Source organism: Drosophila nasuta, chromosome 3 (genome assembly GCF_023558535.2).
Source record: "Drosophila nasuta strain 15112-1781.00 chromosome 3, ASM2355853v1, whole genome shotgun sequence".
Taxonomy (NCBI): Eukaryota; Metazoa; Arthropoda; class Insecta; order Diptera; family Drosophilidae; genus Drosophila; species Drosophila nasuta.
Window position 1 is genome coordinate 49,337,434 of NC_083457.1, and position 24,751 is coordinate 49,362,184.

At 39.9% G+C, this 24,751-nt stretch overlaps 1 long non-coding RNA gene across 1 annotated transcript in view; it reads left to right on the forward strand.

Moving 5' to 3' along the window:
• Positions 1-4,768: 4,768 nt before the first annotated feature.
• Positions 4,769-24,751, forward strand: part of LOC132791140 (uncharacterized) — a 119,825-nt gene continuing 99,842 nt past the window's right edge. The window contains exon 1 of the long non-coding RNA XR_009632873.1: positions 4,769-5,566. This is a non-coding gene — a long non-coding RNA (uncharacterized LOC132791140). The remainder of the gene's footprint in view (positions 5,567-24,751) is intronic.

Consider the following 24,751-nt stretch of genomic DNA (forward strand, 5'->3'; position numbering starts at 1 on the left):
TACACAAAATTTAACTGCAATAACAAAACACAAGACGCGGAACACACAAACACATGTTCTAATTTCCTGGCTAAGTGCAAGTCTTGCCACCAATAAAAGTCAATCGCCTTGACTGAGTGCAGCATGCAGCTGCTACCGCAGCGTGTTGCTGTGTGGGTAAGTTCCGGTGAGCGGGTGTGTGTGTGTGTGTGTGTAAACAATAATAAATAATCTCGAGGTAGAAGCGAAACCATTTGACATTGGCCACAAGTGAGCTCAACGTGTCCCCCAGAAAATCCCCAAACCCATAGAACAAGTCCGCAGCCTAAGTGTTGAGTGTGATTAATGAAATGGGCCCAAGCTGGGCAACGATTTTAGCTGAACTTGATGCAGTGGGCGACCAAAGAAGAAGGTTGAAGGTAGAGGGAGAACTAAGACAGGTTTCTGGCTTGTTTCGGGGTTAAATAGAGTTCAGGTCGAAAGTGTACATAGTTGATTTTGGTTTCGCTGGCGATGGCGACGGTGATGGGGGCTGACGATGGGGGTGCGGACGCAACACTTGATTAATTTCACTGCATGGAATATAATTAATTTGGTATTTACTGAGCGGCTTGCCTTGGCTAGCCACATCTACGACGTCTAGCTCCCCACAGGCCACCCATGGAAGTCATTAGCTAAATTGTTGAAAATTTTTCGGCGACAGGTGTTGTCACAACGTGTGAGAGCGCTTGTTGTTGTTGTTGTTGTTGTTGAGTGTGTAGGAGCTGAGGGAAATGGCAATCCAGTTTTGCTGTGTGTATTGTGCCTTGGCTTAAGGTGTCGGCAGAGGAGACACACTTTATACCACTTGACGGAGGAGAAGGAGAGTGGAGAGGGAAGAGAGATAGCAACGCAATGGGTCATTTAAATTCATTACACAAAAGCAAACTTGAGGCCTGCAAAAAGCGTCCCGTTAATTGACCACAAAAGTGGCTAAGAGCCAAGGCATTCGCCCAAAAATCAGACAAAGATGGCAAATCGAGCGAGCGAGCGAACGAACGCGCGACTGATGGAGAAATTTCCATGAATTTTCATTGTGACGTTTTTGTGGTCGCCGAAACTTGATGCGCTCTCGTGGGTTAATGTAATGGACTGGCCGTGAGGAGAGACTGAAGTTAGCAGCCGAAACAGCTAAACAGCCGCCGTGTGACATTGAAATCCTTTCAGCGTACAGGAAATGACAATGGCAGCAGCACCAACAGCAACAGCAGCAGCATCAGCATCAGCAGCAGCGGTATTTTCGGCCTCGGCGACCAAACACAAAGTACGCCTTGTTGACAATAGTTGTGCGCTTCCCCCCTCTCCACTCTCCTCGCTGCTAAGCTTGCTAAGTACTTGGGCAAAGTGAATGTTGTTGCCCCATTCCATGGCATTTCCTTGGTCTGCTACGCATCGTTAGTCGCAGCTGCTGGCGAAACACAAAACTATGCAAAACTCAATTGAGTAATGCTTCTCTCTGGAGCTTGTTGCTTGCTGCTGGCGCGGCATAGTTTGATCATCATCCTAACTATTTAATTAACATAACAAGTTGCTCAGTTGCAACAACTTTGACAAGTCCTTGTCTCTTGCTATTCCGCTTTGTCTTGCATTCTCTTTTTTTTTCTGTTTACCCAGAGACAAGGTCAAGGATAAGTCTTTCAATTTGCTTTCGCTTAAAGCGTTTTGCTGGTCAAATACACATGTCAACGCAGATGAGCTGATTATGTTTGTGTTTGTGAAAAGCAAAGCAAAACAAATCCACCAAAGTATCAGAATCACGTCAGCTTACAGCATACATTTAATAATTCATCAGTCTGCTGCTGCTGCGATTGCTGGGGAATGTGATTGGAGGGAATACATTCGCAGCTCAGCTTTCAACTCCGGGTGTGGTCTTCGATGACGGATGAGCTGACGATTGGCGCTGTGTTGATGTGCTGCTGATAGGCGGCATGGCTCGTAAATCAAAAAGCCCCTCCAACAAAAAATGGAATACTATAGCTGAGTTGAATCCATGACTCTTGGCGCTGCCAATGACAGCGAAATGTTTGCGAATTTTATGCGAATTACGCCTAATTAGCATTTTTGCCATATGCAACTCGCAGCTCGCCAAACCAACGGAGACCTCTCGATTTCCCAATCCGGGGTCGCAGTCGTTGATTATGTGCGCGATTGCATATGCAAAACATAAGTGCTCTCGGTAAAGGGATCACACTCTCTGGCTCTGTAGTTGCTGCTGCTGCTGTTGCTGTTGCTGCTTCTGTCTATGACTCTGACATATGGCCGCTGTTGCACTCAGCGCCTACAAAAATGCATTGGGGAGAGTCGCCAGGGACAAACTGCGACAGCGACAGCGTCAGCGACTGCAACTGGGTAACTGTTGATTCTGTTTGCTGTCGTCGTCGAAGTTCAGCGCAGCCAATAAAATTATGCGAAATCCAGAATATGTTCGACCGACTGAAGCAAATTGTATTTGCAGCCACATACACAACAACTGAGCTGAGGGAGGCACGAATGTAAATCGAGCTGCGGTGGCAGACGACCCGCGGGTCAATTGTTGACTTAGGGCGGCGAGCAGCCAAAGAGACTCGCAGTTGTAGCTTGCAGCTGGCAAAGTGTAGGGTGCAACAGTGTATTTCCCTTTTATAGACTACAAAAAGTTGAGTACTAAAAGCAACTTTCTTATCTGCTGCAGTGTATTCACTTGTCGTTGTTTCACAATGTCAAATGCTGTCAATGCTTATACCCGCTACCCGTAGGATAGAAGGGTATTGTAACTCTGTGCCTGCTGGAAATGTATGTAACAGGCAGAAGAATGCAGCTCCGACTATAAAAATTATATTTATTTTTAATCCGCATTAACCGCTGAGACGATATACATATAGTAGTCTCGTCTGTCTGTCCTTCAGTCTCTCTGTCCGTTCGTATGAACACCTAAATTTTAGAGACTATAGGAGATTGCGATATAATTTTTTTTGACAACATTTGTTATTATCAAGTTAGCATCAACATTTATCCTTTCCTACTTCCCGCAAATAGAAAACGTCATTCTGCGGCTACAATCTTATGCTTTGGTACATACAATAATAACTGCAGTATTTATGCTTCCCGAAAATTTAGTTTCGATCGGATAAAAATAGTGGAAGGTATTTAACAAATTCTTTTGTATGGCAAGAAAAGCCTATTGCAATCGGGTCGTAGCTGCTTTGGCTGACAATTTGGTATATTTTGTACGCTTTCGTATATTTTAAATGTAGTGTTGGACAATCTGGTACATTTTTTAACTCTTAGCTATATTTTGAATGCAATATATATATATCAATATACCAAATTATTTGTTGCGATATATAAATTTGGTATATTTTTAGTATATGGTTATAATGGAATTGCTTAGCGAGTATACTCGACTATAGTACTGGGCAATCTGGTATATTTTGTACTATGTGGCATATTTTTCATTTGGTATTTAGTATTTTCCGGTATATTAATTTTGTATATTTTCAGTATATGGTTATATTGCAAACGAGTGTACGTATTTTGGGAGTGTAAGGTATATTTTGAACGCTTTGATATATTTGAATGAGGTGTTATATCGATATACCAAATATAACTTTCTGTATATTTCAGTAGTTTTGCGATATATTTATTTAGAATATTTTTAGAATACGGTTTTATTGCAAATGCGTAGCGGGTATCTCGAAGTCGATGACGCTCGACTGTGGCTTTCATTTTAGTGTCTGTTTTTTTTTTTAGTTTTCAGCGTGGTTTCATGTGTCGCCAAACACACACACAGCGAGCGAAATAGGCTCAGTTGCAGTGCACGAGACGTGCTTGGGGACTTTGCATCGACGATGCAACAGTTGCAATGTTGCCGCTCGCTAATTGCGGCTGCAGCTGCAGCTAAAGCTGTGGTTGGAGTTGGAGGCGCTGCTGGAGTTGTGGCACGGAGTTGGGGCATATCAAAGGCAACGACAACGAGAACGAGAATATCGTCGTAATTTGGCATTCTGTTGGGGGAGCAGCAGCTTATCTGCTTTGGCGCTGGCTTCTTCTTGGTTGCTTTGGTTGCCAGCCGAGCGTGGCTCCTATTAATGATTAATTAAAAAACTGCATACTCGCTGGGGGATTGGGGCAGCAGCAGCAGCAGCAGCGGAAGGGGCAACGGGGCAGGAATGGCAACTGGCAGTTCGCTGGGTCCATGGGAGTCCATGACATATGTGGCATTTAATTGGGCAAACAAAACAGACGTCAGTTGCCGGCAAGCTAGTGACCAGCAGCGAGGAGAGAGTGCAGCAGCAGTGAGGCAAGTGCAACACACAGACAGCGAGAGAGATATAGTAGAGAGAGAGTGAGCGAGGCAAATCGTAAAACTTCCAATGCCACACATTTTGGTTTCCATGCGGCTGACTAACCAGTTGCGCCACACGCCGCACATGCCACATGCCGCACACGCTGAAACGCTTTGGCAATGAAACACGCTCTCTTTTCAAAGTGCTTTCTCTTGCATGTTCTCTCTTAGATGTCTCACGCTCTTTGACAGTGTCGCAGGTCCGGGTGCTGTGGCCCCTTCCGTTTGTTGCCTGTTTTTTGGGTTGCTTTTGTTGCCAGTTTGCCGACAGGCTAAAGCCATTGTAGCCGAGCCGAGCAGCTGTAGCTGTAGCTGTAGCTAAAAGCTGAAACTGAAGCTCAGGCTATGCTGACGACGCTGACTGTGAAGCTGACGCTGACGTCGTCGTCGTCGTCGTTGCCGACGCCAATTTGGGGCCAAGTTGCCCCAACTTGCGGCACCGCGTTGCGTGGCACAGAATCAGTCGTCAGTTTGTCTTAAGCGGATTTGGTCGACACGTGAGTGTGTGTGTATGTGTGTGAGTCTATGTGTACACTCGTCTCTCGTCAGTGACTTGTTCTTCCTTACGTACGTATACGTAATCGGAATCGCTTACTCCAGCCAGGAGAAGTCGCTTTGGCAGCTTCAAAGCAAAGTTTTGGCCGCTTTGGCATAGGTCACGTATCGCACGTGCTGCTGCCCCAACTCACGACACAACAACAGACTCACGCCACTCACGAGCCGTTCTATGCGTGTGTGTGTGCATGTGTGTGTGAGTGCGGTTGACATTCGATTTACTTTCGTTGGCCAACAGAAAAAAAAGGCATAGCATACTTTTTGGCAGCTTCTCAAGCAGTGAGTGTGTGTGTTTGTTTGTGTGTGTGACTCGGTCGATATTTGCATAAATTAAAAACAAAAAAATATACTCATACACTCACTCACATTCACACGGCCACACTCACGAGTGTGTTTGGAGCTGGCTTTGGTCGCTTAATGAGTTTTTAATACGCTGCCACATTTCCGCTTCCTCTGCTCTGTGCGTGCGTGTGTGTGTGTTTCGGTGTGTGCGGAGAACTAAAAGTCATTGTCACTGGATTTGTGCCTGACGCTTCTGCTAATTTATTGAGCCTGGTGGCTGGCCGAATGAAAAGACTTTTGCAAACGTGGCTTCAAAAGTGCGACAAAACTAATTCGAAGTGAAGTCCCGAACGTGAATTCACCACAAAAACTTTTATTTCTACTCCGGTAAGTGAACGAATAAAGTTCGGATTGTGAATGTTTATGTGTGTGTGTGTGTGTGCTTCACACACACTCTCGCATGAATAATAAGAGTTATTGATAAAGGAAATACCAAACGTGATTTAGTTGATAATCAAATGAAATTTGGCAATGCTGACCCAAGAATTTTGTTTTCTACTATTATTGTTTCATGAGGTATTTATTATTTACTGTTATTGAATTAAATGCCTTTTGTTTGTTGTATTTATGCACAACATTCCTGAAGAAAATAAAACGACACAATAAATTGCAGGTGTGTGAGAGAGAGAAAGAGAGAGAGAATTCACAACACAAGTTTCACCTGACAGATGGCACACAAAATATTGTGTGTAATCCTGTTGCCATTGTTGCCTGCCAATTGATGCACAAACGCACAAAATGCTTCAAGCAATTTATCAAATATTTGCTAAATATTTTGCTTAGCCTGGCAAATTGCACACGCATAAACAAATTTGCCTTTTTGATCACGACCCAAAAATGCATTTGTAATTATTTCGACATTTTTCCTGAGATGAGACTTTGCCTCCTAAAAGAAGCTAGCATTAATTACTGGTCATAAGCCAAAGAAGAATCAGTCGAAACACTTTGAAATTGAATTATTAATGCAAATGATTAGTTTACTTATGCATTGACAATCGTCGTCGACGTCCGACAGATGCAAAAGTATCTGTAAGATGCACACAGCATGCATAATTACGGCTGACAAACAAAACAATTTGCCAGTCGACCAGAAAGATAGATGGATAGAAAGATAGATGGCTGGATGTTTATCAATGCGCCACAGCAATTTAATTGAAATTTTAATTTGTAGGTGCAAATATAGCCAGGTTAATTTTAGATATCCATTTATACTCTTTACTTTTTATGCACTTGCAGAGAGTGGATTAGTTAACAGTTGAAACAATCAATCATAATTACGGGAAGTAAATTTATAATTAAACACTTCAATATTTGATTGATTTTTCTCTCTATCTTCATCAAAAGTAATATACATAAAATCATAATTAACTTGGATAAATTATTAATGAAACAGATCAATAATTGATTCACAACTAAGTAAAAGTAAAATTTTTAAAATCATAATTAACTTGGATAAATTATTAATGGCACAGATCAATAATTGATTAACAACTAAACTTTATCAAAAGTATAAATTATATATTCATATATAAGTTTTCAAACTAATGAATCTATTTCATGCTTTGCTTCGTTGTAAGGTCGTTCAATCGAATGCTTTTTATGTTGCTATTTGCTTCGAATCTCATAGTTTGCTTTTGGCTTATCAAATAACCGAAATTTCGTATTTGCAACAACAAACAATTCCAATTAATTTTGCACATTAGCAAATATTTATCTAAACAAGCATCGAGATAAATAAACAAAATATATGTGTTTGTAATTGAAGCTGTGCGTGCGAAAAAGAATTGCAATATCAAAAATTAATTCAAATTGTAATTAATTTATGTATGCATTTCATTGATGTCGATGTCGATGTCACTGCCACATATAATAATAATAGTAATAATTTTTTGGCAATTACCAAAACTCAAACTAAAACTAAAAACTGGAAACTGAGCTGAAATGAAATGGAAAACCAAATGAAATTAAAAATGGAAAACAAACATGAATGATAGAAAGGGAAAATGCGATTAAGCAAATATGCCAAATGCATTTTGCTTTGCAGCTATTTTTGTGCAATATTTAAGTTAATTTTAATGTTGTTTGCTTAATGGCTTTTTTATGTGCGCTGACAATGCGGCGTATGCGTGATGTGGCAAGGAATAAGAGAGAGAGGGAAGCCTTCTTCTTTTTGTTGTTTTTTTTTTAGCCAGCTACTGATGCTACTCAATGCACATGCCTTTCACATGCAATTTGCAAATGGCCATAATACCAACAACATCAACAACAACAACAACGAGGACAACTGTGCATGCATTGCATGCAATTAAAATTAATTATTATCAATTTACGATGACAACAATTTTCAATTTAAGTTTTATTTTATTTATTAAAAGCGCTCAATGCATATTCACTACTGTTCAAGTGTGATTGTGTGATTGTGTGTGTGTGTTTCTCTGTGTGGCAGACAATTGCTCGCATGGCTCTAATGTCAGGCGGTCAACTTCAATTTGAGCTGCCTTCCTGGTTGGTGAATTCTGTTTTTATTGCACCATTGAAGCACAGTTTCCGTTGTGCAATTGAAGAGCTGCTTTGCTGGACGACAGAAGACGGCAGACAGCAGACTGCAGACTGCATTGAGAGGCGAAGGAGGAGACAATGCCACATCATTGTTGTGGCAGGAAACTGACGACCAAGCGGCATCAATTGTTGCTGCAACGTTGCCCACTAAATGCGATAGCAACGACAACTGGCAACTGGCAATGGCGATTGCGATTGCAATTCTGCGAAGCGTGTGCAATAAGGCTAAAGCTTTCACTCGCTAGTATATCAATCTATAACTATGCAAAGCAATTAAAAGTGCCACAGCGTTGCATTGATTGCTGCCGCCGTTTGTGTGAGTGTGATGCGCATTTTTATTGTAATTTCATTTTTGTTGCACTTCAAACGGTGAGCGAGGCCATAACAATTTGGTCAAGATTTATTTCACATAACTTTGTAACAAAGTCTGCAACGAGTCAAATGAGTAATTTATGCTTTGATGAAGGCAGGGAAAAATGTGATATAACTTAAATTTAAAACTCTATCGTTAAGAGATAATCAATTAATTATGTGAAATTTGTAAAAAGATAATATCGATTTCAATTTACAATTTACAATATTGTGTCTGTGACTGACTTTTTTCAATCACATTACAATCAAAATAATGCAAGAGTATCTAAAGTTCGTTTGCATTGTCGCAAAGTATAAAAATCTGTTGAATTTCCAATTAAAATGAACTAAGGAAGATAACTTTGCCTTTGTTTTGGCTCAACTTATTGTCAGCTAACAGTTAAGCGCTAAGAGCTAAGAGCGCTGTCCTTTCACTCAAGTTGCCCATTTCGACGAGACAGAAAGACTAAGCATAGACACACTCTGGGCTCTTGCATAAAATATTACCCACATTTCTGTATTATATCAACACACACAGTTCGGACGAACGAATTGTTTTCATTTCCTTTTTTTTGCTGCCGCCGCCTGACGCAACTTTTTTCATTAGCCTTCTACTGCTTCTTGCTCGGGGTTGGCTTCTTCGACTGCGTCTATTGACGCCATTATCAACTTAATGACCAGGTAAACAGTTTTATATTCAACAATTGTGTGAGAAATAAAGAACTGTCAGGGCAAAGGTTCGTTCTCTGGTCAGAACCTTGGCTACTTTTAATTGAGTTTTGAACGCAAATCAAATGCGTGTGAAAGGCGAAAAAGCGAAAATTAATGCGCTCGGTTGGCTTTTCCGACTTTTGTTGTTTTTTCCTCTGTTTTCCTCTGTTTGCTTTTGTTTTTTTTTGTGTGTGTCATTGTCCGTCTGTTTGTCCGTGTCAAATGTGTGTGTCTGGGTGTTTTCAGTCAGTTTCTGTTCAGTTTGCAGTCTGATTCGTGTCCCTCATTTTGGGGCGTTGTCTGTGAGCTGTGAAAATATTTAAAATTCATTGGCTCTGTGCTTGTGTGTGCTTTGATTGTGCTCTTGCCTTACATTTGACTTTTGCGGCAGTCGTCGGCAGTCAGCAGTCGGCAGTCGGCTTCTGTGTCACATCCTTATGCAAATCGCATTTTAATAAACTTGCGTTGCGTCAATTTTCATTTACAGTTGGTCCACTGGGAGCTGGAAGCTTCCGCTGGCGCGCTTCTCTCTCCCCTTTCACTCTCTCTCTCTCTCTGTGGTGCCTAAAAACAATGTCGAAAAAAATCCTAATTAAATTTAAATTAACTTTAAGCATTTGGGGGCTTTGTTAGCTTTGCTTTTCAATCTCTCTTTTTTCTTATGCTTCACATACCCAGTGGAGCCAGTGGGGCGTATGAGTTATGCAGCTGATTGAGTGCTTCATTTCAAATGCGTGAAATACTTAAGTATTTTTTAAGAGATCAAATTGAATACTAAAAATCATTTCTAGTTAATCGAGGGTATTTATAAGTCGTAAGAGACATTCGCTTCACTTTGATGTACTTCCTGTGGGTTGGATTCCCATTTATGTTTATATATTTTTGCTTTTTTTGATGATGGCTCATTAAAATGCGAAATTTAATTTCTTCGCATATGCATGACATCATTTTGTGTTTAGTCAAAATTGAATTGAATTTAATATCAGTTTACTAATGGCAAGCACATCGCATACCCACACACTCACACACACACACATACATACACAGAGGAGCGTCTTCAAAGCGCTTTAAGCGGCACGCAATACGCTCCCAATAAATATGCAAAACAAATATGGCATAAGGAGATAAAATGTCAAGGCTGCGAAATCAACGTTAAATGCGTTAAGTGATATTTAAAGTACACTTAAAAGCGGCAACCTGCTGCTGCCTCCATCCACATCATCATACGTGTGCTTCCCCCACTCCCCAACCTTTGGCTCCTTGTGCTTTCTTTCATGCGGCTACAAATGCGAGGCATTTGTGGGCTTTTGCCTGGGGATCACAGAGCGCATACTTAACGCTGGGGATAAAACGAAGCGGAAAGGAAGCAACGCTACGTGTGTATTGACAAATGAGCTGGGAGTCGAGAGTTGAGACGTCGCTCGAGAGAGAGAGAGAGAGAGAGAGAGAGAGAGAGATGCGACATAGAAACACATAACATACACATATGAATGTGTACACATGTTTGTAATTTCCTTGCTGATTGTTGCCTGTTTCGCTTCGTTGTTGTCTCTCTCGCATCTCTTTACGATGCTGCGATGCGATGCGATGTGTCTGTTCGCCTGATAGATGACTTTGGGGCAAAAAAAACTCGAGCGTCGAGTATCCCAGCAATGTGGCTTGTGCGCGACAAATGTGCGGCAATTTGCTCCGCCTTGTCTCACGTCTCGTCTCACGTCTCGTCTCATGTCTCGCCTCACGTTGCCACGCGCACATACATACATATATTATTTCTTGAGGCTTCAAGTTTCGCCACAAAATGAGTAACGGCTGCGTTTTGGGTTAAGCTAAATATTCAGCTTTATCTTTGGCAGCAATTCGTTTCGGTTTGCATATGTTTCACCCATCGATTTTATACATTGCCCCAATCTATCAGTCTTGCAAGCGTCTATCGTCTATCGTCTGTTCGCTTTTGCTTGTGAGTGTGTGTGTTTGTGTGTGTGACGTCACTGTTAAGCTGTTTAATGTTGCGCATACGCAGCGTATGCTCGGTCAAAGGCTGGCGGCGATAAATTAGCTGGCAAATACTTTGATTACATAATCAGCACGCCGCGCTCGCATCGGGGCTAAACGGGTTGGCCAAGCAGCCAGAGAAGCAGAAGCAGAAGCAGCAGCAGATGAAACGAAACGAGCGCTTAAACGAGCTTTAAGTGTGCCCCTGAGTCAGCACGCACTCTGTGGACGAGGCAAGTGAGGGGAGTGAAGTGTGTGGTGGAGTGTGCTGAGGTCATGCGGATCTGAGACGTGGGTGTGGCAAAGTGCAGGCCAGCAGGCGAACAGTGAACAGCGAACAGCAGAATTGTGTGTGCAACTGCAGCGAGTAGCAAATTTAATTGAAATTGAAAGCACTTTAGTGTCCTTTGCCTTGGCTTGGCTTGGCTTGGCTTGAGAGTTGCAGCTACAGCTCGATGCTGGTCTCGGCTGCCGGTTGCATGCAACTAATTTGTGCCACTAATGAATTTATTTGCCACTTGTATGCTGGCAACGTGGGCGTGGACAAAATAAAGCAAAATAAATGAAACTAATATAAAAATTGTGCACAGAAACTGAGAGTGTTTTGAGAGGGTGGCAAGAGGGATGGGGAGTGGGGAGTCAAGAGGGTAAGGGACATGCGAATGTGACACTTAACACACAGGCGCAATGTTCAAGAAAGGATTCAAGACGCGCGACAACTTTGCTGGCGCAGCTGCAGCGACAGGGAAAAGCAGCAACTGAAATCGTTTGAAAATTAATTTTCCATTTCACAAGCGAAATGGAAAAGAATGTGTGTGCGTATGCGAGTATGTGTGTGTGTGCGTGTGTGTCTTGGCTCAACAGCTCCTTTTGCTGTTGCTAGTGTCGAATTACAATTTATTGGCTGCTAAGTGCCAGCGCCTTGGCACTTTTCACTTAACTCTTTCTCACTCTTTTGCTTTCGCTCTCTCTGAAGAGGAGTCATTAGCAGTGCATCATCAGCTTGGGCAGCAGCCCAAGATAGACAGCATAATGAGCTCGCACTGCAATTAACGCATAACGAGCCAATTATTGCATATTCAATTTGCGCAAATTTGCCTTTTCCATATTCTAACATATGCTCCAGAGTTTTTAAATTTTATATTTAATTTTAATAATGTTTACAATATTTAGGCAAATATTTCGTAGCTTTAAAATAATGTTAAGAAATTGGAAGAGATATTTTGGGAGTATTACAAAATGGTGCAGAAAGTAATTAATTATGTTAAGCAAATTACACAGATTTATAGAAACTAAAAGAATATTTATAGAAAACTTCAATAAAATGTGTTGGACTTAACACTTTTTTGATCAATCTTGCTTTTTAACTATTTAAATTATAAATTTTGTATGCCAGAAACTAATTACATGCTACGTAATATATCTTAACTATATATTTTTTTATGATTCCCGCAAATTTAAATGTGATCAGATAAAAATTTTAGATGTTATTAAAGATCTAATTGTATATGGCAAAAAGCCGCTGCTGCATTCGGTAGCTGCGTTGGTATATTTTGTACTATATGGTGTATTTTAAATGTGGTAGTATATCAATATACCAAATATAGCTTTCGGCATATTTATGTATTTTTTTCAGTAAGATTTGTTTTTATATTCAAAGTATAAAACGAGACAATTTTCCTTTTATTGAAAATACGTAGCGTGTATCTCACAGTCATAGCTTTCTAGTTATATTTTTCAACTTCTTCAAACACAACACACTTTGTTAATATGAAAAGTTATGTCTAATATTTCGTCAAACATAGAATTATTTATATATTTTATTTATGTATTTTATAATTTAATTTCAACTCGAAAGTCTAAAATAAAGTGTATTCTAAATGCGCGTTCCCGAAGTTTTTTTGTTTTACATATATTTGGGTGGCTTGTTAAGTGCAACAGAAAAAAAATGCTGACAGCTAGTAAAAATTCTTAACGACTGCAGTGTGCCCGCCCAATAAATACAAAAGGAATTGTGGCAAAATGTTGGAAAAATACAAATTGAGTTTATGCTGCACAATTGGAAATTGAAAAGTGCTAACTGTGTGTGAGCTGTGCAAAGTGCAAAGCAGAAAGTGTAAACAGCAAACGTAGCAGAGAAAGAGAGAGAGAGAGAGAGAGTGGTTTGCTGTTGCAGCTGCTTTAGTTTTTTTAATTAAACGTTGAAGCGGAGGCAAGCATGGACTGGAGGCAGGTAACAAATGTGTGTGGCACGTTGCTTAGTATGAAATGTTAGCCAGCAGCAGCACATTTTGCAGCACTGATTGCTGAGATTTAAGTTATGGCAATGTACCTCACTGTACCGCTCCGTACGTGCATTACATCTAATTGAATAGAGCTGCTAAACATGCGCCATAATTAGGCGGCATTTTGGCCCAACTCTCGGTGTCTGGGAAACAAAAGGCACCAATTGGGTCAGCCAGGGAACAAATGTTGTTGCAGTTGCAGTTGCATGTAAATGGGCACAGTTACTTCTTGTTATTATGCTGTAAGTGCCCCATGCGCAACGGCAACGGCAACGGCCAATTCATATTTGACAGGCACTCGGCATAGGCAAGAGCAAGAGTCAGAGAATACGTATCCGCCGCATGTCCGGGTCTAGCTAGCTGTTGTTGTTTTTTGTGCAATTTCCATGAGTGGCACTCGGGCAAAATATACTATTTATTTCGCTACTCTCAGCGCTCAGTGCTCAGAGCTCTAGCGCGCGAGTGGCCCAAATGAACCACATTCCAAGCTGGCCAACTTTTTGCGTATGAAAATAAAACACAAACTGAGACGGAGACTGAGATGGAGACAGAGATGAGAGTGGCAGCAGCATTGTTGTTGTTGCACTTTGTTGCCGCTGTGTAAAAGCTCGTTGAGTGCAAAACGTCGAGTTTAAGTATGTGTGTTTTAAAAAGCGATATGATGCACACACACACACTCACACACACACATACACGCAGAGAGATAGAGAGTTCACAGCTCAGAGCTAGGCAGCAGCTTCTCGAGTGGCACTCACCTTGCAGAGGACGCGAGCTGAGACGAGCTGACGACAACAGCACGACAAACTTGTAGTTTGCCAGCGAAAGCAGCAGATAGTGGAGAAGAGAGGGGGGAAGGGAGAGTGAGCTGCACCAAAAGTATGCTGCTAACATGCCACTACGAGTTGCAGGTATCTGACTGTGTCTGCGTCTGTTTCTATCTCTGTATTTGGTTAGTTTTCATTTTTCGCATTCGTTTTCGTGTCGTGCTCACTCTGCTTTTGTGTGTTGTTTTTAGTTTTAATGAAATGTAAATGTTTAGTTATACACTCATACACACACACACAGATAGAGAAAGATATATAGTCGAATTGTTGTAGGTGGATACTGCAATGGAAATTTATGTTAAGCGGCTTTTCCCCAGTTGTAATTTTTCCAGCAGCAATAGCAGCAGCAGCAAATGCAAATCAACGTTTTTCGGTCAAAAACTCCCAAAAAGAAAATCCACCTGAAACGAAACCAACAATTTTAGCTTTTTATACACAAAAAAAAAACAACAAATGCAGCATTCATTTAGCATCAACCAAAATTGCAAATTGCCATGACAAAAGACTGTGAAAAGTAGCTGCCACTTTTTCGATTCAAATAAACACTGAGCTTATAAAATACTCTGTTGTAGCTATTGAGATAGAAATCGACGCTGATTTAATTGAAATTCATAGAAATTAAATAAATCTAAAACTGCAAAAGCTAAAACATATTCAATATTTAACATTTGCAAATTGATCTCTTCGTTTTATTTATTGGATAACCTCAATTGATTAGCTTAGTTTAGGTGGATTCAAATTGGATTCCATTATTGAACCGCAAATATGTGTTACTAAGAGAGATTTGAATTTGAGTTCTAAATAAAACAAAATAAATTTGAAATTAAGTCTCGCATTTTTTGTTTGGGAGCTGAAAACATCTTTTCTTTGTTGAAATTTAAATTAGCAAATTAAAATAATATATGAGTATTGAATGATTATATATAGTTATTTTCAGTACTTTTCAGAAGACATTGAAGATTTAAGTTTCGATGTTTTGTGATGTACGTAGCATATGAACCCACCAGTAAAAGAAGACTAAGATTTTAAGCATTCAAAAATTAGAACAGAATATACAGACTTTCAAGTTGGAGTATTGAACTCGTGGTATAATTTTGCTCGCCACTTTATATTTTTCTTAAGATATTATCATATCTAGATTGATAGATAGATTGTAAATAAATAAAGAATATATAAAAAAAACTTTATATTAAATATGTAGGTATTACATGTAATTAACGTTTAAAATGCCCATATAAAAAATATATTTATAAGTTAATTTTTTATAAGTATTGTAAGCTAGTTTCTTTGTATTTCATAAAAGTAAATTAAAAATTGTAGATGATAACATAAGAGCATTCTGAATAGACGATTTCTAAAAGAGTTGCTGACGATTTTTTAGTGTTTTCCGCTGGTTGCTTCGAATTGAAAAATGGTAAATTATAAAAAGTAGATACTTAAAAAAAAGAATTCAGAACAGATTTTTTACGTCGATTAAGATTTTTTCCAAAAAAGAAATGCGCAGAGTTTAATTTAATTAATTAATTGACAGTGCTCTGTAAGGACACTCGTATGTACCATATGCTGAGCCATTATGTTAACATCGCAATTCCGTTTTTAATCTTCAATAAAGGACAACCTATTCCGATTTAACTTTGCGTTTTGAAGAGGCCATGTGCCTCAGTAAATAACCATTTTCAAAGAAGCATTCATTAGCAAGATTATTTTATTTATAAACTAATACCTTTGCACTTTAATCAATGCCAAGTTTTCTTACGCTTCAAATTGACTTGTACATTTTCACATTCAATAAAAAAATTTCGTAAAATACCATAACCACTTTTTTTCTGATTCAAATGAAGCACCCTTGATGCATCAAATCAGCTCTCACTTCGACTGCATCCATTATTAATATTAATACTCTACTCTAAAAAAGGCTCTCAGAATTTGTTTACGCAACAGTGATATTGCCTAAAAATGCATCTGTTCACTGTGGCACTTGGCTCTGCATTTCGCCGTAATGCACTCGACTGAGTTCGACTGGCACGGCTCAGTTCGGTTCAGAGGGTAAATTTGCATTTGGTGCATTGTGTGTGTAAGTGTAAGTGTGTGTGTATGCGTGTGTTTGGATACAGTTGCAATTTCAATAAGCCAAAGTGCGTTTTGTGGTCAGTTCTGCATATTTATTAAAAAAATGGTTGATAACAAAACACAGCGTGAAGCAGCAGCAACAGCAACAGCAGCAGCAGAGTCAAACAACAACAAGCAAACAACTGAATAAACATTGGTCAATTTGTAAACACTGATAAAATGGCCACACATAGATCGGAGAGGAGTTAAAAGAGGGGGGTCTTAACACGCTTGTCAACTTTAGCCAAACGACACCAGGAAAAATGGTTGGTGGGGAAATAAATGCGTGTTGCGACTAAATGGCATTTCCTTTGGACTCTTTTGGCTATTTGGCTTTTTCGTAAGCGACGCGATGCGACGAGACGCGTCGCTTGTTACGTATTTTCCGGCGGATTTTGTTTACAGGCCGCGCCACGAAAACAAATTGAAAATGCACAGCAGCAGCAGGAGCAGGAGCAGCAGCAGACTGAACGACAATGGAAGTGACAACGGCAATAATAGTTGGGAATTGCAGTTGCCCGAGAACGGTGACAACTCTGGCGGCTGCCAGATGCATTTTGTTTGCCTTTGCGCGGCATTGTTGTCAAATTTATTAAGTTACTCATACGCCACGTTGTCGTGTCGTCGTCGCAGTCGCAGTAGCAGCTCTTGTTATTCCATTGCAACCGCAAACAACTGACAGCCGGGCGGCAGAATGTTCACAAAAGGGAGACTGAAGCGAGGGCGTGTGCCAAAACGTTCCCAGGCGTCTCCACATGTGTTTGGCATATCAAATGTTGTTTTCGTTTGTCAAAATGACAAAACCCAAAATGAAACCAAAACGAAATGAAACGAAACGAATCGAAAAATTCCATTCTGGTTGACAAAAACAGGCGCAGGTTCAACTTGGGTCTGCTCTCCACACTGGTTCCATTTCATATGCTGAAAGATGATCTATTAAATTGCAGCCCTCACAATTTTTCCTGAGAATTCAAGCTAATTTATTTTTGTTGTTGTTTAAAGTAATTTGCAAAAACTTGCTCAACTTTGTCATATCTCAAATGTGTGTGTCTCTCTCTTATTGATATATCAATATAATAATAATCCTATTTCAATTGCTTTTTGTCACATTTCTCATTCAGCTCCATTTCGTTCTCATCAATTCCCTTGGAATTCAGTTTCGGAGTTTTCTAATAATCTAAAATGTATTTTTGTTTTTGGTTCCACTGTGTTTGTGTTGTCTGTGTGTGTGTGTTTGGCACACTTATATAACATGTGAGCTGCTGCCACTTGTCGGGTCCAGTTCAGTTCTGTTCTGTTTTGTTTTGTTCAGTTGGGGGTCGAGACTCCCGCTGTAAGTAGATCCTATTTGGCAGTAACAGGCTTCGCTGGCGTTTTGGGTCGCTCAGTGTCATTTTTGCCGGTTTATTTGGTTTGTTACGATTGTTGTCTTTGTTTTTATACCCATTACCCACAGGGTAGAAGGGCATTATGGCTCCAGCGAAATAGTCAGACAGTCCTTTCCGACCGCATAAAGTAATACATACATATCTTTTTGATCATCCAAGACGATTATAGTCATGTTCGTTTGTCTGTCTTTGCTTGTTATGGTTGACAATCTGGTATATTTTGTATCGATATACCAAATATAGCCTTCGGTATATTTTCATATTTTTCTGTATATTCATTTGGTATATTATAAGAATCTTCCCTCTCCGTCTTTAGTTGCTTGGGTTAACATTCTGGTATATTGTGTAATCTATGTATTTTTTAAATGTAGTACAATATTGATATACCAAATATACCTTTTGGTATATTTATTGGTATATTGTAAAAATCATTCCTCACTGTCTTTAGTTGCTTTGGTTAACAATATGGTATATTGTGTAATCTATGTATATTTTATATGAAGTACAATATCGTTATACCAAATATATCATTATTAATTGGGTATATTGAAAGAATAGTATGGGACATTTTTGCTTTTATTAAATATTTCAGTATCACACTGTTTTACTTTTATTGAAAATATATAGCTGGTATCTTAGTGTCGAGCACATTCGATTATAGCTTTCTTACATGTTTTTTTTTGTCGTGGTTTTTCTTATTGTTGTTGTCGTTGTCAATAAACAGCAGACAGTTGGCAAGTTTGAAAGCAGCTCAAACTGCTCATGTTTGTGCTTGTTTGTCGCCCACTCACACACACACACACACACACGACACACACACTCATACACATATCCGCAGCAACTGCCAACAAGTCGCGCCGAGTGTCGGATTCAACGTCGTCGTCGCCATTGGCCATAAATATTCGCCTAAATATGCTGGCCAGCTGCCCAGCGGCTGCTTTAGGCCAAAATCAGTCTTAATATGCTGCTACTAGCTGTTGCTATGGCCATGTGTGTATGTGTGTGTGTCGGTTACTTACCGTTTGTTTGTGTTGATGGGATTTATGTTTTGGCCAAGTTGTTGTTTTTTTGTTCTTTATGTTGAACTTAAAGACGATTCTAAGTACGTTTTGTGCATTTTGTGCTGTGCCAGTTTTTTTTCTTCTTTTTCCCACATCGTTCTCATATTTTTTCTTTTTTTTTGCTCTCCTCCACAACATCTCGAACTGCTCTTGAAGTTTGCTTCTGGGAACGTTTGCAGGACGTTCAACTTGTGCGCTTGTTCGTCCTGGTTTGTTGTTCTTGGCAACTGTTTTGTTTGTATTTTATGGTCATTTCTAATGTGCTGCGCCATCTCTCTTGCTCTCTCACTCACTCACCCTCGCTCGCTTTGTCTCTTTCGATGTGTGTCGGTGTGTGTGTGTGTGTGTGGCGAAGTACTTAGTGTTAATAAACTTTTATAAATATTCTCTTTGACACTTTTAGCACGAAATAAAACTGACAAATAAATCTGATTAATCATTGCACTTTGTGTTCTGTAATAGCATTTTCCGTATTTTATTCCGACCAAGTTTCACCTGCAACTAAGAGCTGAGTGAGTGTGTGTTTGAGTGTGTGTGTGACCTTTGTCCAGGCGAAACTGATAATTTTATTGCTGTGGCTGTTGCCATTCCCTGTTGCTGTCGCTGTTGCTGCTGTCGTTGATGTTGCTGTTGATGTTTGCGAAATGTTTTAATCCCGAGCTTAAGTCTGCTTGCCTGATAGATGAGTGTCCTTAATGCGGGGAAATATGAAGCAAGCCGCTGAGGCAAGTCGAAAAGCTGCTTATGTGGCAAGCAAAGTAAGACATGCAGCTGATGGAGTGCGAATGACAACAGCAGCAAAAAGAAAATAGAAAAGAAATGCGTTCATATTTTTTTTTAGTTGTGGAAATTTTGCTGCTCTTAAATCACCATCAACAGTTGCCATATTTTCAAATTGGATTAGAGGCTGGCTGCAGCAATTGGTTGCGATTGAGCGCCTTTATTACATTGCTGCCAATATGCAATATCGCAGTGAATATATATGTGATAGTAGTACTATATATGTATATGGAAGTTCGCATCGTATCGTTGGCTTTTAGCCAACTGGAAATGTTTGATAACTAAAAACGCGAACGCAACGAAACGCACTCATCAAATCCAATGAAAAAATCAAAGTGCCCCAAAGGCCAATTGGCGTTGCATCCGCGCCACAGTCCACACACAGGTCAGGTCCCCACATCCTACAACAACAGTTAGAAGTACAAGCTACAACAACTACACTCTGCTCACTCACATCCACAATGCTAGGCAAATACAATTTTGAACGCATCACAACACGCAAACACAATCACCGATGGGAAGGCATCGGCGATGTTGTTGTTGTTGTTGTTTGCCAGCTGCAACTGCAAATGGAGTGTCAGAGCAGCACTTGGGCAAATATGTGTGCGAATGTCCGTTGTAGTCGCAGCATTGATATGCACGTTGGATTGCCAACTTTTTTGTTGTTTTTCTCTCGCTCGCCGTTCGCCGTTCTCTGTTCGCTGTTCGCTGTTCACAACCACGCGAAGAGGTCACACTTAATTTCCGCTTGAAGTTCGCACAATGCGCCACAGCACAGCAACAACTACTCTGAACCACTACAAGAACAATTGCAGCAACAACAACAACGACAACAACAGCAGCAACACTCTGTTATGTTTTTGTAGCATACTTTTTGGGGCCGCGCTACTCTTGCTGTCATTGTTGACGCTGGCGACCTCGCTCTGGCCTGACGCTGTCAGTCTTGCTGAACTTTCAACTTCCGCTTTTCATTTACACACACGCACACTCACACACACACACACACACACACTCGCACACACACAGACGCGAGATAGGCAGTTTTTCGTGGTAGTCTGTGTTGCCGCTTGTTGTTGTTTGCAACATCTGTTGATTATTTTGGCGTTGCTTGTTTTTTGCACTTCACGTTGTTGCACACACCACTGCGTTACTGCGCTGCACGTGTATGTGTATGTGTGTGTGTGTGTGTGTGTGTGGTTTGTTTATTGCACTCACACACAGCGCACATGGCGCACAAGGTGGCCAAAGTTTTTGTGTTTGTCCATGTGCCGCGCTCACTTCTTTTATTCTCAGACCTTTTGCATCGCTATAAGCCACACTCACACACACACATATACATTATCACACACACACACACACAGACAGACTCCCTTCACATATGTATATGTATGTGTGCATAAGGGAGCGAGGTACATGTCAGCGACAAAATTGATTATGAAATGATTTATTGGCCTCAAAAACTGCTTCAATATTGATTAAAGTTGCTGCCTTTTGTAGCGGCTTTTCTCTCGCTTTTTTTTGCTCTTTGCATTTACCCATTTCCATCACTCGTGTGTGTGTGTGTGTTACGGTGGCGTATACGCAATACGCTGCTGCATCGCCCATTTATTGTACCGCTGACCAGTTAAATGCATTTTTGTTGGCTACCAAATATCCGCTGCCTTGTTTTTGACAATTCCCAGTTATTTATTGAAAAAAAAAAAAAAGAAATCACAAAAAATGTGGAAATAAAATGAAAAACATTTTCGGACAGTTTTCTGTTTGTTATTCAATTCGATTGCTAAATTTTTAGGTTAGAGGTATAAAAACAATCGCATGCATAGATATTCGTAATGGAAAATACTATATATAGTATATAGTATTTTTTGGCGAATATCAATTCATAGAATTTGCATATTTTGCCATGGGCGGCTAGGCTTGACTTGAAATGACACACAAAACAAACTTTTAATTTGAGCATTTATTTATGTTATTAACTTTAGTTTAATGAAAATTTCAAAATAATATTTCAGTGCTTGGGATGTATTTATTTAGATTTTTTGTGTAAGAAAATATGATTTATTATGTAAAATAATAATTGTAATTCAACAATTTATAGTTTATAGTTATAATACTCTACAAAAGTTTAGAAACTTGATATAAAAAAGCAAATCTGAATAAGGAAAATTTCATAGTCTAAGAGTTGTTTTTCTCTAAGATTTCAGAATTCTAATTTGCTGTTCATGCCCTTAGGTTAGCATATCTCTTAGTCGCATATTCTCCCATTCTTCAGTTCACTTGTTTTATTTAATTAAATTTTACTTTGTGCTACATTTTTATATTATTTCATTCGCAATTTTTATATTTTGTTTTGCCTGTCAACACTTGTCAACACCGAATGTTGCCCTATAGCGACTGTGGTTCACATGTGTGTGTGTGTGTGTGTGTGGAGGGAAGTGTGTGTGTGCGTAGAAATGTTGTGATCCGAGTGGGTGCTATGAAAGTTTTGTGTATTGCATTTGTAGCGTTAAATCATTCATGTTGATTTAATTATTTTACGTTGTTGATACAATCACATTCATTCTTTTTTTTTATTATTTGATTTATTTATTTATACCCATACTTGAAAGTGGCAAACTGAGGCTTAATGTTATTATTTGGAGTGTGTGTGTGTATGTGTGTGTGGCAGACGGCGATTTAAGTGACACCATCAATCAATCAATCAATCACGTCAACTGTTTGACACCGCCAAATGCGTTGAAAAGCAACTCAATACAATAATAGTTATCGCTGAACTTGCAGCGAAAAGAAGAGTTGAAGTTGGACTTTGGGTTGGGGACTGAACAAATATTATTGCAAATTAAATTACATTTTAATCTGCATTAATTAAGCTCAAACATTTTTTAAGCTTTGGCTTAATAAATTATGATTAAATGCAATTACGATAAAAACATAAATATTTAAAAAATTAATCAGCTTTTGATGCGGTAGTAAACACGATTAAATCGCACAGCAAATATCAATCACTGAAGTAGATAGAAATTTTTGTTTAATGTTAAATTCAGCGATTAGCTAAAAGGAAAAAAAATGAGGCTGCCATTATTCAGAGCGAGTTTCAACGTTTTTTTTGGGGCGTCAAAAAGTTTTGTCGGTTAAGTGTGTCGGAATATATAGAAATTCAATATAGCGTAAAGAGAAAACTTTTGCTGGATAATGCCCGAAAATTGTGCCGGCTGATTAAAAGTGCAGGGCGTGAAATGCAGCGCACAATAAATTTAAATGATTTCGTTCATGCAAAAGCAAATGGCACTTGGTTTTTCGCCTCCTTGCTCTTCGCATTGTTGTTCCCCATTGTTGTTGTTGTTCATCGTTGTTGTAGTTTGCTGGCCCATTGCCGAGAGCGCTTTTAGGATTTATTATTATGATTTGAAAGTGCATAAAGCACTTGAGGGCGACTCGCGCATTTCGTTCCATAATTGGCACAATCAGCCAAAGGCTGGCGATAAAATCTCGAGACGCGCAGCAGCAGCAGAAGCTTGGTATTTGAAAAAAAAAACGATGCCAGCACTTCAGACCTCTGCTATTCCCCATTTATTTAGCACGCCCACCAAAGTTCGTCGAAGCCATAAAGAGGCGCTTGAAGCTTGAAGTTCTCCTATTGCAGGCAGGCGTGAGCGTAGCGTAGCTTGTGTTGATTTTTCAACGTTTTAATTAAGTGACAGCCAGCAGTCAGGAAGAGGGCAACAAGTGCCCGGCCTCAGCCAGAGTCAGGACATTATAATGACGGGAAATCGGGCGTAGAAAGTCAACAAATAAACAAACAAATCGCAGGCACAACAAACAGACAAACAGATAAACAGACAAACAACCTACGCAGACCCTCTCAGACAGTTAGGTAGGCAGGCAGGCAGGAGAGGAGCGTAGTCGGATACTGATTGAAAGAAGTCTGCACACGTGTCAGGTGTCCAACTAAGCCTCATGCCACAAAACTGGCGCTCCTCATTAAAATGCAACTGTGTGCGGCAGCAATAGCCAAAAGGAATTGTGCAATAAAAACTGCGCAGCGTCAGAGTCAGCGTCAGCAGCCTGGAAATACATTTCGCTTTATGCAAATGCATAAAAAATACTCGCGCACACAAAAAAAAAAGTAAAAAGATGAAGCGAAAAATGCGCTGGCGTTGAAAACAAAACCCAACCAAGTGCCAACAAAATGGAGCAGCGATGCACACACAAAAAAAAAAAATGATGTGCGTCTGAGTGAGTTGTGTCTACGTTGAATAGCTGAAAACATTTCACTTACTTTAGAAATATCTTTAAATCGATGGGCTTTAAATGGACTTAAAGTCAAGTCGAAGCTCGCGGGCAGTGAAAATACCAAACAAAAAATTACGTATACGCCATGTTGGTTAATTATCGCAAAAGCTGCTGCTGCCTGCCTGCCTGCTGTTGGCGTTTCTGGCATTGGCGGCTTTGACAACCGCTTTCGAAAGGCAGAGGTGTGAGCGCGTAATTAGCTTTTGTTTAGCATCAATTTCTTTTAGCCCCGCAGAGAGAAAGTGCGAAAGAAAGCGAAAGAGATCTAGGCCCCTTAGCGCCCAAAGCAACAGCAAATTTCACCGCTTTGCGCGTCTTTTTGCTGTTTTCAAATTTCGCGCTTCACTGCCAAGACACAAACAAGCAAAGCAAAGCAAAGCCGAAGCCAGAGTCAAAGTCAAAGCTAAAGTCAAAGGAAGTTCAGGAAACTCAATCGCCTCGAAATATTTATTTCAAACTGCATTAAAGATAAATTCGTCAAAAAGCAACAAGAAAAAAGTCGAGTAAATCAACTATAAAAACCAGCTCAACAGAAAGTGAAGAGAAAATGAATTTTATTTGCTAGCAAAAGAAAAAAGTGATTTGTGGAACATCTTCGATTATATTTAAGTTTGCCTTTTATGAGCACTTTCTCTTCGGCTCTTCTCCTCTTCTCGTTCTTATTCTCATTCCCACAGCTCAAGGGCTAATCAGCGCAGCATCTGGCGATTGGGCCAAAACGTTTTCAGTTTCAGCTGTCTGTTGGGTCAGACAAACATCAATAAATTAGAAAATGAATAAATAAATAAGCTGTGAGCATGCCAGACTGATGGACAGACAGAAAGACGGAGCCCAAAGGAGACTCTTGGACCCTGACACGCATAGCAAAAGCGAAACCAATGTACTCTATATCTACACAGGAAAAATAAGTAATAGAGAGTAGAGAGAGAGGGCAAATAAATCACCACAATAAATCTTTAGGGTCGCAGTTGTGAGCGCTTTGTGGGTGACCTATCGCTTTTCCCTTCGTCCTTCCTTGAGCTGCTGGCACATTTTTCTGGTTGGCATAAATATCTAACTATAAATACTTGTATATTTATGCATGCATGACATAAGTTTGTTCTGCATAAACGACCCAAAATGGATGAGCTGCGCTTTTGTTGGCTCACACACACATATA